Source organism: Tupaia chinensis, unplaced genomic scaffold (genome assembly GCF_000334495.1).
Source record: "Tupaia chinensis unplaced genomic scaffold, TupChi_1.0 Scaffold146445_1, whole genome shotgun sequence".
NCBI lineage: Eukaryota > Metazoa > Chordata > Mammalia > Scandentia > Tupaiidae > Tupaia > Tupaia belangeri.
The window spans coordinates 1,473,538-1,492,371 of NW_006206301.1; the positions used below are offsets into that span (position 1 = coordinate 1,473,538).

General features: G+C 42.8%; 1 long non-coding RNA gene across 1 annotated transcript; it reads right to left on the bottom strand.

Moving 5' to 3' along the window:
* Positions 1-4,197: 4,197 nt before the first annotated feature.
* On the bottom strand, positions 4,198-18,630 carry LOC102476354 (uncharacterized). Its single transcript, XR_337472.3, has 3 exons — positions 18,312-18,630; positions 13,265-13,473; positions 4,198-5,226 (listed from the first exon to the last, which is right to left on the bottom strand). It is a non-coding gene; the product is annotated as an uncharacterized LOC102476354 (long non-coding RNA).
* Between the last annotated feature and the right edge of the window lie 204 nt (positions 18,631-18,834).

Sequence of the window (18,834 nt, forward strand, 5' to 3'; positions counted from 1 at the left end):
CCTCATTTGCTTAGCAACTTTTATCACTTAGATTAGCAGATCAACTTAGTTCCTTCAATTACACACGGTATTGAAACTTACCTCTCAGCAGTGCCCCAATGGAGATTTTTTAAAATTATTTTTTGGAGAGGTCTTTCGCTATAGGGCACGTGTGCTTGCCAGAAAGAAAGAGACAGAGAGACAGAAAGTGAGAAATCAACCCCCACAGGGGATGGCCACGCCACAACCCCTTTTCCTCCATTCTCCGCTTGGGATCTTGGGCATACATGCACACATGCACGGCGTGTGTTTTAAGCCACCGGGTCTGGGACGCGAACCGCAGTCGACTATGTGGGAATCCAGCGACATAGCCATTACGCTAACTGCTGGTCCCACCCCAATGGAGATTTAAAGTAAACAATAAACACAAAAACTTACTTTAGCCAGTTAGACGTAAATAACCAAAATAGTTTACTAAAATTCTATATTTAACATGGAGTAAATCCAAGCATAGCACAAGAATACATGTAGTGTACGAGAAACCTAAAAAAAAATTCTCCCAGAATCCTCGAAGTGAATCTTGAAAGTACAACATCTAGCGAGAGACTCCACAACTAAAAGAGGGATGAAGAGAAAGTGGAAAGGATTCAGTGGACAGGCACAGAGATGATTAAAGGGTTGAGAAAATAGGAGATAGAAATTATTTAGCCTAAGTTAGAAAAGATTTTTTTTTTTTTAATAGCAGCATCCAAACATAGGAAGATAATGAATGGCTGTTTTCTATCTCAACTGGAGAGTGAAAAAAAGAAAGAAACTTTGGTTAAAGCATGGAAGACCTAAAGAACTTTTGAAAAGAGGATTTTGGATATGATACCTTTTCAGCAGCATCTTCATGCATATGCTCCTTAAATAATATTACCTCACAAGGTTCATTTTAAGTCTTCTCTTCTTTCTTTATATGTTCTCCTTAGTTCATTTCATCTACTCAGATCTTAATTGTCCCTTATAAGATAGTAATTTCCTAGGGACAGCCGATGATGAAGTGGTTAAGGTGCTGGACTCCCACTTGGCTGACTGCAGTTTGAGTCCTGAATCAGCACCTTTTTTTTTTTTTTTGAGAGGTTTTTACTATAGGGCGCGTGCCCTTGCCAGACAAACAGAGAGAGACAGAGAGACAGAAAGTGAGAAATTACCCCCCAGGGGGGATGACCATTCCACAATCCCTTCTCTTCCATTCTCCTCTCAGGATCTTGAGCACGCACGCACACGTGCCCAGCGTCAGTTTTCAGCCACCAGGTCCAGGACTTGAACCACGGTCGACTACATGGGAGTCCAGCAACATAGCCATTATGCTAACTGCTTGAACCAGCATCTTGAAACTCATGCCACACATATGAGTGTGCATGCCCAGAGTCCTAAGAGGAGAATAGAGGAGAAGAGATTGTGGTGTGGCCATCCACCCTGTGGAGTGATTTCTTGCTTTCTGTCTCTGTCTCTCTGGCATACATGTGTGCCCTATAGCAAAAATCTCTCAAAAAATGAAAGAAAAAAAAAGATAATAATTTCCAAATAAATATACATCTAAGTGTCTCCACTCCAGAGTACTCTCTAAATGCCTGCTGGCCATCAGGACTTCCCTTTTTACCTGTTCTGTTGCAATAGCATCATGACTAGTACCACTGTCTCTCTAGCCATCAATTCCATTCTCTGGTTCTACGACAGCCTGACCCTTTCTTTCTGAAAGCAAGTCTTGCTCGGCCTTGGTGGTGCAGTTGGTAGCATACTGAACTGCAGAGCTGGAAGCCACATGCCTGACTGCGAGTTTGGGTCACCAGCGTGTCTACCTTGAAACATTCTGGACATGCTTGCATGCCTAAGATCCTGACGAATGGAGAGCTGGGGAAGGGGCTAATGGTGTAGTGTGATAAAACCCTGTCAAAAGTGCCCTACGTCCTCCCATGCACACACATGTGCTATCGTGAATAAAATAAACAAAACTTGAATACATTAAAGTGAACCAGCAAATGGTTTGGAGGTTAAGGTAGCTGGATCCCACATGGCCAGCTGCAAGTTTGAGTCCCAGATCCAATGGCTTGAAAAACATGCCAGGTGGGTTTGTGTGTGTACCCAAAATCCTGAGAGGAGAAAGGAGAAGGAATTGTGGTGTGGCCATCTGCTTCCTGCCCCCAAGGGTTGCTTTTTCACTTTCCCTCTCTATCTCTGGCAAGTGCACGTGCACTATAGCAAAAATGAACTGAATTAAGTGGCTAAGAGAATCTAGAGATCAGTCAGAAACGTAATATATCACAGACTATTACATTTATCACAGGACATTCAGGCAGCTCATCTGACACCTCTTGCAGCGTTCTCCGACATTCCATATTCTTCTTCTATCCCTGACCCCAGTATCTTTCCCTTGCTCTCTCTTAGCCTCGCAAAGTTATCCATTTATACCTTATGTATACCATATGCGACTCAGTTCTTAATTCTGTGGAGCCAGGTAAGTATCATCATCTTATAGTCGAGTACCTCATCATGTATGTGTAGATGACATGTGGGTATACAGCAGTATTTATATACGGCCTATGTACTCTAGTCAATTTAACATGTTCGCTTTTTTTTTTTTAAAGTCTATTTATTCATGATAGTGCAGGCATGCTCAGTGAGAGACAGAGAGAAGCACTTGTATCCAGTCCATCAGCAGCTTCTATAATTTTCTCAGTATCTAATCGGTTAGCTCCACTTTGGCCATTGCTAACCTAGTCTGCACTTTCATCAGCTCTCCTGATAGCCTTCCCTGGTCCTCTTCATAGCCTCTCTCTGCAGCCACGATGATCTCAAAATCTACGTGTGGTACTTTGTGCTGCCCCTCCCTCCTCCTTCAAGCCCTTTAGCAGCATCCCACTGTTCTTACCACAGAGAGAAACTTGCACCGTCCCTGGGCCCCTGCACCATGGATCATACCCACTTCATCTCACACTCTGTTCCTCTCGGCTGCTCTAGCCATTTAGGATTTTTTTTTTTAAGTTTTATTTATTAATTTAGGTCTTTGCCATAGGGTACATGTGCTCATCAGAGAAAGAGAAAGACAGAGACAGAGGGAGGGAGAGTGAGAAATCACCATCCCAAGGGATGGTCATGCTGCAATCCCTTCTCCTCCATTCTCTTATTGGGATTTTGGGAACACATGCCCGGCATGATTTTCAAGCTGCTGGGTTCAGGAGTAGAACCATGGTCAGCTCTGTGGTAGTCCGGTGCCTTAAGCACCACACCATCTACTGGCTCCAAAGTGTTATTTATTTTATTCATAAAGGAGAGTAAGAATGTGTTTGAGAGAGACTGGCACCATCTGCAGGGTCTCATCACAGTATGTTCCCTTTCCCCAGCCCTCTAGCTCTTCAGGATCTTGGGCACACACACGCCCAGTGTGTCTTTGGAACAACACGGGGAACAGAACCTGTGGTCAACCATGTGGTTTGGAGCACTAGTCAGTGTGCTACTGACTGTGCCACCTGGGCTTGCTTTCTATCCTCCAGACGACAATGACCCATTTCTCTGCAGGCCTCTGTACAGGCTGGAAAGTCATCTATCGTCTCCCTCCCACCTGCTTACACTCCCAATCATCCTTCGCTGCAGAACCACTTTCCCATGGAATTCTCTGATTGCCCTGAAGAATCAGATCAAATCTTTATATTATAAGCTTTCATAGTGCCATATACTTCCCCCTTTCTCTCCCTTCTTCCCATGTCCCATTTTCTCCTTTCTTTGTACATTTGTTTTTGTAATCATTTGATTGTCAAGCTCCCCCCATTAGACTATAAGCTTCATTAAGCAGTCTATTCTTTTTTTCTTTTTGGAGAGCTTTTTGCTAGAGGGAGCTGTGCACTCACCAGAAAGACAGAGAGAGACAGAGATATAGAAAGTGAGAAATCACCCCCCGGGGGGGTGGCCACACCTCAATCCCTTCTCCATTCTCCTCTCGGGATCTTGGGCATGCACGCATACACACCCAGCCTGAGTTTAAGCCACTGGGTCCAGGACTTGAACCATGGTCGACTACATGAGAGTCCAGCAATGTAACCATTACACCATCTGCTGGTCCTGCAGTCTATTCCTGCTCATCATTTTATCTTGATTACTTAAAACAGCATCTGGCAAGGAGAGAATATTTAAATATGTTGAATAAATTTATTTTTGGTTTATATTTACCATGTGCTGAGTCAAGGGCCTTACATATATTATCTCATTAAATCGTCACAACAAACCCATGCGGTTACTAACATTCTATTATTATCTCCATTTACAAATGAGAACATCAGATCCAGAGATGGTAAGTAATTTTCCCAAGGCCTCACAGAACGAACACTGAAGTCCTCTACAGTAGGACCATGTATGACTGGTGTCGGTCGTTTGTGGGTGCCTTTGTAGGTGGGGATGTGTTAAGTGACATAGAGCGTGTTAAAAAGAAGAGGTCTCTGAATCATAAACAGGTCATTTCTGTCTCTTGAGCAAACCTGAAAATCCTGAAATAAGTTTTAAGAGTCAACATCAGAATCCCACGGTTGTTAGGTCAGGTTACTTAAATAGAAGAAAAAAGTAGGCTGTACCTGAATTGTACTTGTTCAATGAGCCTAATTGTTCCACCGATCAGCGAGGCATAATAACTCCGCACAGGACAACACTGACTGTGACTGGTCTGGGGAAATATGGCTCAGTCAAAAACTTAGCAGGCCAAAATAATGACTTGATTCTTCTCTCGCTGACAGGAAAACAACTTGCCTGCCTCACTTCTGTTGAGAACTTTGGTTTATTCAGATACTCCTACTGACCCATTGGAAGTACTGCACCTACTCTTGAGCGCTTTACTGGAAGGTACTTTGAAATTTTTTCCTTTTCCATGCACACAGCGCGGCCCACTTCTCTTGTGAAGAGAGACACAACTGCACGGCTCTGTTTCATGACTCTTACTGCCAAAGTCTGCTCTCCAAGTTCGAAGGAAATTTTATGTAGGTTGATCACAAATGTTTGAAAAGGCTCATCTTCACTTCTGAAGAATTTTAAAAGGCATCATTTTATCTTTTATGAAATTATTATTGTTCTGTGAATTACCAAGGTATCTGAGAGGTAAGAAGCCTGTGATCTGCTGGGTAGGAGAGAGAGAGTCATTAGAAGTTCTCGTAGTTTCTCAGGCAGGACTTCAAGAGATGGTGGTAACTTGTTATATCCTTCAAAGTTTCAGATCTGCAACTGAAATATGCACACTCCTAAATGGGCTGATCACTAACTTAAAATATATTAGATTCTCAGACACTACCTTGAACCAATCCAGTTCAGAAGAAACCACCCATTTGTTATTTTCCAATGGAACATTTGTTTGGCAAGGTAACTTATCTTATACTCAGAGAATTTCTTCTTAGTGGATGAAGGTATGTAAGAGGCCAAATTGAAGATCAGATTGTGTGATGACCATATAATCAGAAAGAAGGAAACTGATGTTATTATGAAGTATCTAATTTGGTCAGCCCCTTGTTTAAAAACATTTCTAAGTCTCCCCACACTTTTAGGGTAAAGTTTAAAACTCCTTATTAATCACTCCCCCTCCTTTCTTTTTGAATCTCACTTCAAGTATTTCTCCTCTCTTCCAGATATGCTGATCTACATTAAATTTCTTTCCTTTTGAGATAAATTTCCTTTTAACAAAATTTATGTTCCTCAAAACCCTGCTCAAAGATCTCCCACCTATCAAATTTTCAAATCAAGGACCAGCAGTTAGCGTAATGGCTATGTCGCTGGACTCCCACGTAGTCGACCGCGGTTCACATCCCGGACCCGGTGGCTTAAACTCACGCTGGGCGCGTGTGCGTGCGTGCCCAAGATCCCAAGAGGAGAATGGAGGAGAAGGGATTGCGATGTGGCCATCCCCCCTGGGGGGTGATTTCCTGCTTTCTGTCTCTCTGTCTCTGTCTCTCTCTGTATGTCTGGCGAGCGTACGCGCCCTATAGCAAAAACCTCTCCAAAAAAAGAAAAACAAATTTTTCAAATCAGTGTCTTCTATCCTCTGTGTTCCCATAGCAATTTGTATGTATGTCTACCAATACTTAATCATTTTAATTACTAACCTACCTGCTCTCCTTCAGTGAAAGGTGAATTTCTTCAAAGTTGGGACTATCTCTCTTTTTTTTTTTTTTATGAGAGAAAATGCACATATGTGGGGGAGGGGGTTGTCAAGACAGAGAGGTATATTTGATATGGTTCATGCTGCAATGTTCCAGCCCCAGCCTCCCAGTTAGCTAGGACCTAGGTGGGGACCATGCCCTGGCCTACGCAGATTGGACCAGGAACTTAACCTGGGCCTCTAGTGTAACTTTGGCCTTCTTGTGCAGTGGTGCCCTCCCAGTCATGCCACCGCAGCTGGGCCTGGGGTAATCTTAATTATTTAGTAAATCCTAATGTATGGCAACAGGAGACACTCAGCAAATGATTTTAAGTTATCTACTATGGGACCAGCAGATAGCATACTGGTTATGTTCCTAGACTCACATGTAGTTAACCGTGGTTCAAGTCCTGGACCCAGCGGTTTAAATTCATGCCAGATTCATGCACATGCGCGCCCAAAATCCCTGGAGGAGAATGGAGAAGAGATTGGGGTGTGGCCATCCCTAGGGGTCGGGGAGATGGGGGTGAGTTATTGCTTTCTGTCTGTCTCTCCAGCAAGTTCACATGCCCTATAGCAAACATTTCTCTTAAAAAAAAAAAAAAAATCTGCTATGTGCATTAAATTAGGTAGAAACCTTGCTGTCTCCATTCTTCAGTAATTCCAGAACATCCTACCTTATAAAATAGTTCCCATTACATCCCATTAGACCAATGGTTGTCTCAGGGTATTGAGTTTTGTAAATTAGTGAAAATAATTTATTTATTTTAGTTTTTGCTATAGGAATATGCATTCACTGGAGAGAGTTAGGGGTGTTGTGAGAAATCGCTCCCCAAGGGGGATGGCCATACCACAATCCCTTCTGGGCATAAACATATATGCGCTTGGCATGTCTTTTTTAATTTTTAAAATTTTTGCATCTAAGCAATTTTAATATTTTTTTGTGTGTGTGAGGTTTTTGCTATAGGGAGCCTGTGCTTGCCAGAAAGACAGAGAGAGACAGAGAGATAGAAAGCAAGAAATCACCCCCCAGAGGGAATGGCCACACCACAACCCCTTCTCCTCCATTCTCCTCTCAGGATCTTGGGCACCCACACACACACACACCTGGCACGAATCTAAACCACCGGGTCCGGGACTCAAACCGCGGTTGACTACATGGGAGTCCAGCAACATAGCCATTACTCTAACTGCTCTTCCCTTGCTTGGCGTGTCTTTTAAGCCACTGGGTTCAGGACTCAAACAGCATGGTTAGCTGCCTTAACCACTATGCTACCAGCTGGCCCTACATTTCTCTGTATTTCCATTCTACTTCCTCACAGAATTTTATATTTATACTTGGATTTAACTATTATATTTATACTCATTGATCACACTCCCTTTTTTCTTTTTGAACCTCACTCATTATTAATGTAATTGTAAAAATTTCTGTGACCATAATGTTTAAAAACTCTCAAACTGCCATTATAATCATTAACTTGCCATTAAACAAAACAACACATTTATAATATCAACATTATAAATATTGATATTACATACAAGATATAAACATTTCTTCAAAACGTTTTATTTATTTTGGGAACCGGCAGTTAGTGTAATGGCTATGTCGCTGGACTCCCACGTAGTCGACTGCGGTTCGCGTCCCAGACCCGGTGGCTTAAAACTCACACCGGGTGCATCTGCATGCGTGCCCAAGATCCCGAGAGGAGAATGGAAGAGAAGGGATTGTGGCGTGACCATCCCTCCTGGGGGGTGATTTCTCGCTTTCTGTCTCTATGTCTCTGTCTGGCAAGCACACGCGCCCTATAGCGAAAAAAACCTCTCCAAAAAAAAAAATGTTTTATTTATTTTAGGTGTTTGCCATAGGGTGTGTGTGCTTTCTGGATAGACACAGTGAGAGGGAAAGTGAGAAACCACCCCTGCAGGGGATGGCCACATCGCAATCCCTTCTCCTCCATTCTCCTCCGGGGAGTTTGGGCACACACGCACACATGCCCAGTGTGATTTTCAAGCCACCAGGTCCAAGACTCAAACTACAGTCAGTCGTAGGGGAATCCAGAGCCTTAACCACCATGCCACCTATTGGCCCCAGGAAATGCATGTTTTAATTAACTGAGTTTTCTTCAAGTGATGAACGTCCCAAGCACAGGTTTGCTTCATCCCTGAGTGTTAACAGTCAGGTAGGCCTTACAGTTTATGTTCCTTCTTTTCTTTGGTATATGTGCTGAGGCATTTGTGCACAAAAAGTGATGAATGATCGTAGGGGAAGTTTTTAGTTATGTCGTAAAATTCATTTCTCTTTTTTTTTGGGGGGGGGGCACATATGCACGCAGGACAGAGAGAGACAAAGAAAGTGAGAAATCATCCCCTAGTGGGGAGGGCCACACCAATCCCTCCTCCTCCATTCTTTCGGGATTTTGGACATGCACGCACATGTACCTGGCGTGATTCTCAAACCACTGCATCCAGGACTTGCCCCATGGTCAGGCATATGTAATTTAGCATCTTAATCACCTTGTCCCTGTTAGCCCTACACAATTCTTTTTTTTTTTTTTTTTCTGGAGAGGTTTTTGGTATAGGGCGTGTATCCTTGCCAAAAAGACGGAGAGAGACAAAGACAGAAAGCAAGAAATCAACCCCCTTTCCCTGGCAGGGGAAGGATGGCCACGCTGCAATCCCTTCTCCCCCATTCTCCTCTCGGGATCTTGGGCACGCGCGCACACGTGCCCAGCATGAGTTTAAGCCACCGGGCCCGGGACTTGAACCAGGGTCAATTAAACGGGAGTCCAGTGACATAGCCTTTATTCCAACTGCTGGTCCCTACTCTACACAATTCTTTAAACGCCTTCCAAGCTATGTGGAAAAAGCCCTTAGTGACCTATCATTCAAAATTATTTTTAATCATCAACTGACACCTCAATCAGGTCTTTCCTCAGTTTGTTAGAAAAAAAACAAAAGCTGGAAACCATCAGAGCTGCGGAAGTATTGCTACTAAAAGTAACTAGAAACATACGCTTGCCTATCTGTCTCTGGTGCCCCCTTTTTCATTTAGAGCCAGTGTGTCATAGTGACATTAAAAATGGGTCAAGTGGGACCAGCAGATGGTGTAATGGTTTCGTCGCTGGACTCCCACATAGTTGACTGTGGACCTGGCGGCTAAAATCTCAGGCCGCTCAGACATGTGTGTGCATGCCCCGAATCCCAGGAGGAGAATGGAGGAGGGACTGCAGTGTGGCCATCCTCCCTGAGGGTGATTTCTTGCTTGTCTTTCTGGTGAGTACACATGCCCTATAGCAAAAATCCACCCCCCTAAAAAAAAAGAAAAGACTGGGTGAAGTGAGAGAAGGGTGACTGTGAACGTGGAGGTGAGAGAGAAACCAACCTGAGTGGAGCTTTGTTCAGCTGTTCAGTGTTTGGAAACAGTTCACATGGGAGAGAAAGTCTTGACAACCGCCTCTCCTAAATACAGTTCATTTGCTCACAAACTTTTTTTTTTGGAGAGATTTTTGCTATAGGGCACATGCACTCGCCAGAACAACTAGGACAGTCTCTCTCTCTCTCTCTGTCTTTCTGGCGAGTGCATGCGCCCTATAGCAAAAACCTCTCCAAAAAAAAGTGGGTGACATGAAGAAAACTGTGTTGTAACCATTCCCTAGGAGGTGCTGCTTACTTTCTCTCTCTCTCTCTCTCTCTCCAGGCGAGCACACAAGCTCTCTGGCAAAATTTTAAAAAGAGGAGAGAAAGAAAATAAAGCCCTGCTTTATGGTATTTTTTCATAGAAGTCATCATTTGTAAATGTGGGAAGGGGTGGGTTAGTGCAAAATCTCTGTCTACTGAACGGAGCCAATTTAATGGACATAACCAAGGAAATGAATCTGTGAAGCAAACTATCTGTAAAACTAAACATTTGGGATGGATCTCCTAATGAACAGAAATCAGTAATATAAATGTGGCTTTAATCATTGCTTTCAATAAAAGTAAATATCCAACCCTTACCCCTGCTCCATGTTTCTGTTCTTTGTAGCACTTGTTAAAATTCAAATTGCAAAAAGAATCGAGTTTTGTATAATTAACATATACGAAGGAGGTACTTTATCTTTTTACTTCTCTCAGAGAACTATAGATTGAGCTAACCCCTAAAATGGCTAGCAAAACATTAAATTTCAAATTTCAAAATTATAAGCATGAGTTATATTGTTTTATTATAGTTACATAGATCGTTAAAGACCTAGTAAGGTTTATTTTTTAGGTTTTTGGTACAGGACGAGCGTACTCACAGGAGAGAGACAGAGAGAAGGAAAGTGAGGAATCATACCCCAGGGAGAATGGCCATGCTGCAACCCCTTCTTCATCTGCCTGCGGTTCTGGGTACGCACACACATACCTAGCGTGATTTTCAAGCCACTGGGTCCAGGACTCAAACTGAGGTCAACCATGTGGGAATCCAGTGCCTTATCCACCACACCACCTGCTGGCCCAATGACCTAGTAAGTTCTGATTGGAATTTGGGTGTGTGTTAGAGGATCTGCATTTGTCAGAGAAAGAGAGAGAGAGAGAGAGAGAGGAGAGACTCCCTCGCTCCCACCATGAAACACAGTCAGGCTGCAATCCCTTTGTCATCTTTCCCTCCTTTTGTGATTCTGGGCATGCGCATACATGTGCCTGGGATATTTCACAAAATGCCAGGTCTGGGATTCAAACTATAAGCTGTGTAAGATTTGGCTACCTTAACCACCAACCAAGAGCCAGCCCTGACTGCAATTATTTTTATTGAGTCTTTAAAATGTTTTTAAAGCCTTTGACTGCACACTTTATTTATGGAAATAACTGATATAAGATGCAAATATTATTAACACTTAAAAACCTACCATATTTGGGCTTACTGGCTTATTCAACAAAATTCTGATTTATGTTTTTGTCTTTTATTTATTCAGAGTTCAAGGTTCTGTCTACCAAGCTGACCAAAGCTTTGCTTAACAGGAGAGAATGAAATAATCAATGACACTTTTTTTTTTTTTTTCAAATTTGCTTTTGGGACTTTGAGCATGAATGCTTGATATGTTTTTCAAGCCACTGGGTGGGAACTCGAACTGCGCTGTTGGCCGTGTGAGAGCCAGCCACCTTAACCACCCCACCACTGGCTGGCTCTAATTATACCACTTTAAAAACTGTACTTGTGACAAGAGCTGTGATGAATGCTGAGAGAATCCAGAACAGGGTATTTGCATGTTCGGGGGCAATGGATTGTTGGGGAAAGCTGCCTAAGGAAGTGATCCAAGGAGGAATATGGGTGAACTATTGTAGAAGACGGAAAAGCATCAGGGAAGGAGGAAGCCAGTTTCCAGAGGAGAATCCTGGGGGAGAAGAGGAACCAGGAATAAGATAAAGCTGCAACAGGAGAAGGCAGCCACCCTGGTAGGGCCCTCCAGGCAATTTTACAGGGTGTGATAAGTAAACCAACCCCAAATAATTGAAACCTTGTGAAGGATTTTAGGCATGAAGGGATCAGGCATCATGAGTGTGGGTGGGGTGACAAGATGAAATTTGCATTTTGAAAGACAACTGCCTTTCAAAATCTTCCCTAGAGAAAGGATTTAAGGGCAGAGCCCCAGTTGGCTTAATGTGATAGATGCTTCCCTAAAAACATACATGTACACTTAAGCTTTGGGGATTGGAATTTTCTAAAAAATTTTAAAAAAATTGGGGGGCTTTTATTTTTTTAATCTTTGCATTTATTGGGGTGGGGCAGGGAAAACTTGGTTCATAAAATGGAGAAAAAGAACAGACCACACTTTTTCCCCAAAGCCCTGGGGCAAACCATGATATTGATTACACAAATTATTAACAACTTTTCTCCCTAAAACGAAAATAGCTTTGTTGACTTACACACTCAATATAAATTACATTTTCAATATAACACTACAGAAAATGTGTTAAGAAAGTTCAAAAATTGAAATTCTACTACTGAGATCATTATTCCCTCCGTTCTGGTGAACATTCATTATTTTTATGTGGAGGAGTGCAAGGAGAGGTTGAGAGAGGCAGTTTTGACAAGGCCTCATCAAGTTCCTTCTCCCCTAGTCCCTCAGCCAGCCATCATGCCTAGTGTGTTGGTTGGGCTGGGAACCAAACCTGTCTCCCATGTAGCCATGGCTACCATGGAGCAGTACCTCCCTTTTGCACCACCACAGGTGGGCCCTGGTGAGCAATGTGTTTGTTTTTGTTTTGATTGATTTTTGCTACAGGACATGAGCTCTTGCTGGCTAGAAATCACCCCCCTGGGGGATGGCCACACCGCAATCGCAATCCCTTCACCTTCATTCTCCTCGGGATTTGGGGCATGCTTGTACATGCACCCAGTGTGTTTTAAGCCGCTGGATCTGGGACTCAAACTGCAGTCAACTATGTGGGAGTCCAGCGATATAACCATTATGACATCTGTTGGTCCTGAGCAGCGTTTTAATCACTCCATACTTGTATTTTTACACAATTCTATGAATTGGTCATAAAATTAAGCCAGAAGAGATGAGGGTTATTTTGCTCAGCAATGTATATATGCTCGCTGCTTAACAAAGCAGGTGCTCCGTAAATATTTTGATGAATAACTCTTCCTATAGTATATATTAATATATTGCTTTTGTTTCACTCAATAAACCTGAACTTACACATGATGCCCTGTCACTCTAATTATGCCTGGTCAATAATTCATTATAGAAATGTACCATAATGTACATAAATAATCTCATATTGCTAGAAGCTTAATTTTTTTTCTAGTTTTTAGGCTTATAAACAGTACTGCAGTAAACATTCTCTCTTCTTTTTTTGGAGAGGTTTTTCTCTATGGGGTGTGTGCACTTGCCAGAAAGAGAGAGAGAGAGACAGAAAGTGAGAAATCTCCCCCCCGGGGGGATGGCCACACTGCAATCCCTTCTCCTCCATTCTCCTCTTGGGATCTTGGGCAAGCACGCACACGCACCTGGTGTGAGTTTAAGTCACTGGGTCCGGGACTCAAACGGTCAACTACATGGGAGTCCAGTGACATAACCATTATGCCAACTGCTGGTCCCGCAGTAAACATTCTTGTACAGGCAAATTCCTAGTACCAAAATTGCTAGGTAAAATGATATATACCCATTTCATATGTTGACACAGATGGCTAAGCAGTGTACCAGAAAACTTATTTCTATCTTTCCAATACCCCTGATGGGTAAAAATCATTACTTCTCGCTGGTATTTTTAGGCACATTTCTGATTACTGGCCGAGACTGTACATCTTTTCATGTTTACCAGTCACTTAGTCCACTTGGGGTCGGTATAACAAAATGTCATAAACCAGGTAGCTGAAAAACAACAGAAATTAGTCATTTCTGGAAGCTAGAAATTCTAAGACCAGCAGATTCTATGTCTGGTTATGTGTTTCTCACAAGAGTACCTTCTTTCTGTACATGGTAGAAGGGGCAAACAAGCTCCCTGGGCCTCTTTTATAGGAGCTTTAATCTCATTTATGAGGACTGTGTTCTCATGATCTATCTAATCACCTCCCAAAGGCCCCTTCTCAGTACCATCGCCTTAGGGCTTAGGTTTCAATGTACACATTTAAGGGGGGGATACTTAGACTATAGCATTTGTATTTCTTTTCATTTAATTTTCTAATTCCTGTCTTTTGCCCATTTTTTGCTTCTACTTCATTTGTGTGTGTTTACGCCTTCTTTTTTTTTTTTTGCCATAGGGCACGTACACTCCCTGAAAAGAGAAAGAGGGGAGAGAAAGTGAGAAATCACTCTCCCAGAGGGTATGGCCATGCTGCAATCCCTTGGGATTTTGGGGCATGCATACACACAGCCTCATTTTCAAGTCATCAGGTTAAGGGCTCAAACCACAGTCGACTATGTAGGAATCCAGCTCCTTAACTGCTATGCCACCTGCTGGTCCTTCATTTGTGTTTTTTAAAATTGATTTATAAAAACTCTTTGTACATCATGGGAACCAGCAGTTAGCGTAATGGCTATGTCGCTGGATTCCCACGTAGTCGACCGCGGTTCGTGTCCCGGACCTGGTGGCTTAAAACTCACGCTGGGCGAGTGTGCGTGCATGCCCAAGATCCTGAGAGGAGAATGGAGGAGAACAGATTGTGGCGTGACCATCCCCTCTGGGGGGCGATTTCTCGCTTTCTGTCTCTCTCTGCCCGGCGAGCGCACCCGCCCTATAGTGAAAACCTCTCCAAAAAAAAAAAAAAAAAAAAAACAACTCTTTGTACATCAGTGATATTAAACCTTTGTCTGTCATATATGTCTTGAATTTTCCCTAGTTCACTTTAAAATATTGAATATTCTTGTTTATAATGGTTACACATTCCCTTGACCAGAGAATCCCCTTTTAAAATGTATTCTAAATAGTATGTACAGTTTTATTTCCAAGAACATTCACTACAGATTTGTTTATAATGAAAACAAACAAAAATACCTGTACACAAATGTTCAATAGAAGCCTGCTTAAATTGATTCTGGTATAGCCATAGTTACTAAAATGATACTGAAAATAATTATATTAAAGCATATTAACTAAAAGCCCGTCAGTAGCAATGGTGGTGAAAGTGGTTGGATCCAACATAAACAACTATGTGATTTAAGACCCAGACCTGGGAACCAGCAGTTAGCGTAATGGCTATGTCACTGGACTCCCACATAGTTGACCGTGGTCCGCATCCCGGACCCGGTGGCTTAAAACTCACGCCGGGCGCGTGTGCGTGTGTGCCCAAGATCCCGAGAGGAGAATGGAGGAGAAGGGATTGCGGTGTGACCATCCCCCCTGGGGGGGATTTCTCGCTTTCTGTCTCTGTGTCTCTGTCTGGCGCGTGCAGGCGCCCTATAGCAAAAACCTCTCCAAAAAAAAAGAATATTTTTCACTCAAAACAATATTGTGAATTATTTAGCAAACATTTAGTAATTGCCTACTGCATGCTGACTGTGCCTGGGGAAGTGGGGCATGTAAGGCAGTCCTTGTCCTCGTGTACCTCACTCTGGTAAACGACTCCTGTCACCCCTGTAGACAGAATCATAGGCCCTCATCCCTGGAACCTGAAGAGGCAAAGCACCTCTACCAAGGCAGGAAAGGACAAGACCAGCAGCTATGTCACTGGACTCCCACATAGTTGACCGTGGTCCGCATCCCGGACCCGGTGGCTTAAAACTCACGCCGGGCGCGTGTGCGTGTGTGCCCAAGATCCCGAGAGGAGAATGGAGGAGAAGGGATTGCGGTGTGACCATCCCCCCTGGGGGGGATTTCTCGCTTTCTGTCTCTGTGTCTCTGTCTGGCGCGTGCAGGCGCCCTATAGCAAAAACCTCTCCAAAAAAAAAGAATATTTTTCACTCAAAACAATATTGTGAATTATTTAGCAAACATTTAGTAATTGCCTACTGCATGCTGACTGTGCCTGGGGAAGTGGGGCATGTAAGGCAGTCCTTGTCCTCGTGTACCTCACTCTGGTAAACGACTCCTGTCACCCCTGTAGACAGAATCATAGGCCCTCATCCCTGGAACCTGAAGAGGCAAAGCACCTCTACCAAGGCAGGAAAGGACAAGACCAGCAGAGCCAGGTACAAAAACTAAGCCCCATCAACGTTACGGTGGGACACTGTCAAGTAGTACCTATAGCAGTCTCACATAGCCTGAAGTGAAATTAGGGGACAAACTGGTTGGGGATATCCCTTTCTTGAGGGGTTCCCCTGGTAAACAAAAGGGGGAATTCCCTTAAATATGGCAGAACCCTAACAGTAAATATAGGGGTATAGGAGAGAATGGATTCCTGCTTGCTAGCAGGAGACTAGAGGGGGTGGGGGAATTTCTAAAAACTCCATTTACACAGCAGGAGATCCCCTCTTCTGTTGCTCAAAGTTCCCTTGCTGCAGAGTATTTGGAGACATTTCTGATTACTATCCTCTTGGACTTTGTTTCTGATCTGATCTCCCTTCAGGGTTTAGAGGAAGACAACTGAATATACGTGTGCATGTGATAAACGTATAAATGCACGAGCACGTACACACAGACACATTTACACTCACTGGCTGTTTGGAGTTTAGTGGTTCTAGAATTTAGGTCATTTATTTGTACACCTGTATCTAGTGTCATTAGTTCCTATCCAGTCCTTGCTTAAACATTATTCTCGACAGAAAACAATGTGGAATTTACTCAACAGAAGGCAAGGCATACGTCTGAGGAAAATGCTGTTCTGACACACCATTATGGACCCAAACACTCTGAGTAGCTCTGGTACTATAACAGAGCAATAGTAATACTAGCATACATGTATATAGCGCCTATTATGCACTAAAGACACACGATGAAAAAAAGCAAAGATTCAATAACTGTTTTGGAATGAAAACAAGCATTAAAGTTGGAATAAAAAACATTTAAGTCCTTTTCACTTCTTTTTTTTATTATTATTATTTTGTTGAGATTTTCGCTATAGGGAGCGTGTGCTCGCCAGCCAGACAGAGAGAGACAGAGAGACAGAAAGCGAGAAATCCCCCCCAGGGGGGATGGTCACGCCACAATCCCTTCTCCTCCATTCTCCTCTCGGGATCTTGGGCACGCACGCACATGCGCCTGGCGTTGAGTTTTAAGCCACTGGGTCCGGGACACGAACCGCGGTCGACTACGTGGGAATCCAGCGACATAGCCATTACGCTAACTGCTGGTTCTCAGTCCTTTTCACTTCTATTGCATTAATCTTAGATATAAGAAATTAACTGCAGTAACTCTTCCCTCTTTTTATAGGAGAGAAGGCAGTGATGATTAAAGTATAATAAATACTGTATCTGCAAAGGCCTGAAATATTTTTAAAAAGCACTAAGGACAGCGCATTAAATTACTATTACAGTCTCTCATAAGAAGCACATATCACATAGACATAGTAGGCAAAATTCTCACTTTTTCAGGGTACATGTTAGATGGAAGTCACAGACTTCACTCTCTTAAACATTTCAACAACTAAAATAAAGGAGGATAAAAACAAAACAAAACAAAAATCTGAAGATCGGTATCAGAATGTCAATCGGTTGACCACTGGTGGTCAGGTGACAATACAGATAGATGATAAAACGCTTATTATTGGAAGAATAACTCCAAGCCAAAATTTTTTTGTGGCAGGGTAGAATAGTAGTGTCATTCTTTACACTAAAATTACATTTAATCTATAAGGTAGAACTCATCTTGTTATACGGGCAATAAAGTAACGGTGAATTAAGTGAAAGGTGCTTAGAACAATCTATCCAGCAACACTTGCCTGAATGTACATGCATGTATTTAGCCCATTTAAAAATATTAAGGAAAATAATATTGTGTAATATGGTCAGGAAATTTTGTTTTTGGGAGGTTAAGCTTGAAACATATATTCCATAGCATATATTCACAACTTTAAATATTATTACTGTTTTTAAACATAGAAAATAGTTTCTGAAGAGAACAAGAATTGTAACACTAGAGGGCCTAAAAATGGTAACGTGTGCAACTTCCAAAACATATATAATCACACGTTAATGTATAACATGGGAGGTTGAAGCCTCTAACATAACCCACTAGATAATCTGTAACTGTAACGAGTTTAAGTATAGTCCTTACTTTTTCTATACATATCCTAATATGGATTTATATTAATGTAAAACATAAACCACCCAAACCTAGACAATCTTTTTTGAATTCAACAATTGTCTGGGACATTCTTATATTAGTCTGCGACCCAACCTCTACCATAGCTATTTCTTAGTAAAGAAGTCTCTCCACGTTTAAGAGGATCTTTTTATTTAACCTGAAATAGGCATAAACAATGATAATTAAAAATGTATCTCACGTTGTAAATTAGTAAATGTGTCTGGACACTTCAGTATTTGCTAAATTTGGCAGACTGACAAACGCAAAGAAAGGCTCTCAACTGGAAAATCTTTTTCTGAAAAACTAAGATTATAATTATGGACTTTTCATGTCCCGCTCAATCTATTCGAATCCAGTAAGTTCCATATGAATGTAAACTGTTTTAAAAAGTCTTAAAAAATAATTCTGGTCTCTGAACACACACTGTTCGGAGCCGCACACACGTCCGTCCGTATCAGCCGACTCCTCCCCGCTCCTGGGGAAAACCCTGCCTAATATTTATAACGTTATGACATACTGTAATACTCACAAGGTGGTTGTAGAAGTATAAACACGACTGGAGTTATCTGATTGGCTGCTGGTGATGTAACACCCATGTCAATACTTCCCAGTGAACGCACGTGTTCGACCTTTTATTTAAATTTCCATTTCATCACAGCAATAAGACACTCGGGGCGGTGCATTTTCTGCGAAATGATTATTGCCTCGGGCCCGAGGTGCTGCCTCGCACACACAATGCAGCAGAGGAGGAGGTGTCCGTGCTTGGAACCTCCTCGCGTGAAAGGCACCGCCTGGTCCAGTCTTTGTGAAGGAACAAAATAAGTTCACTTCCTTGGGCACCGCCACCCATCCCCAGCAAATGACAAGGCTGGAGCGCAGCTCCCACCGCACAGTTATTTCCAAAGTCCCAGGTGAACTCGTGGCGAGAGAAGGAAAATGCGCGTCCCGGGCGCGGGTAGGTGCGTGCGGGCAGCGGGGAGGCGGCCAGCCCCTGACACTCGCCAGCTGTTTGTCCTCCGCGCAGCCCCGCCCCGGCCGCCCACGCCCGCCCC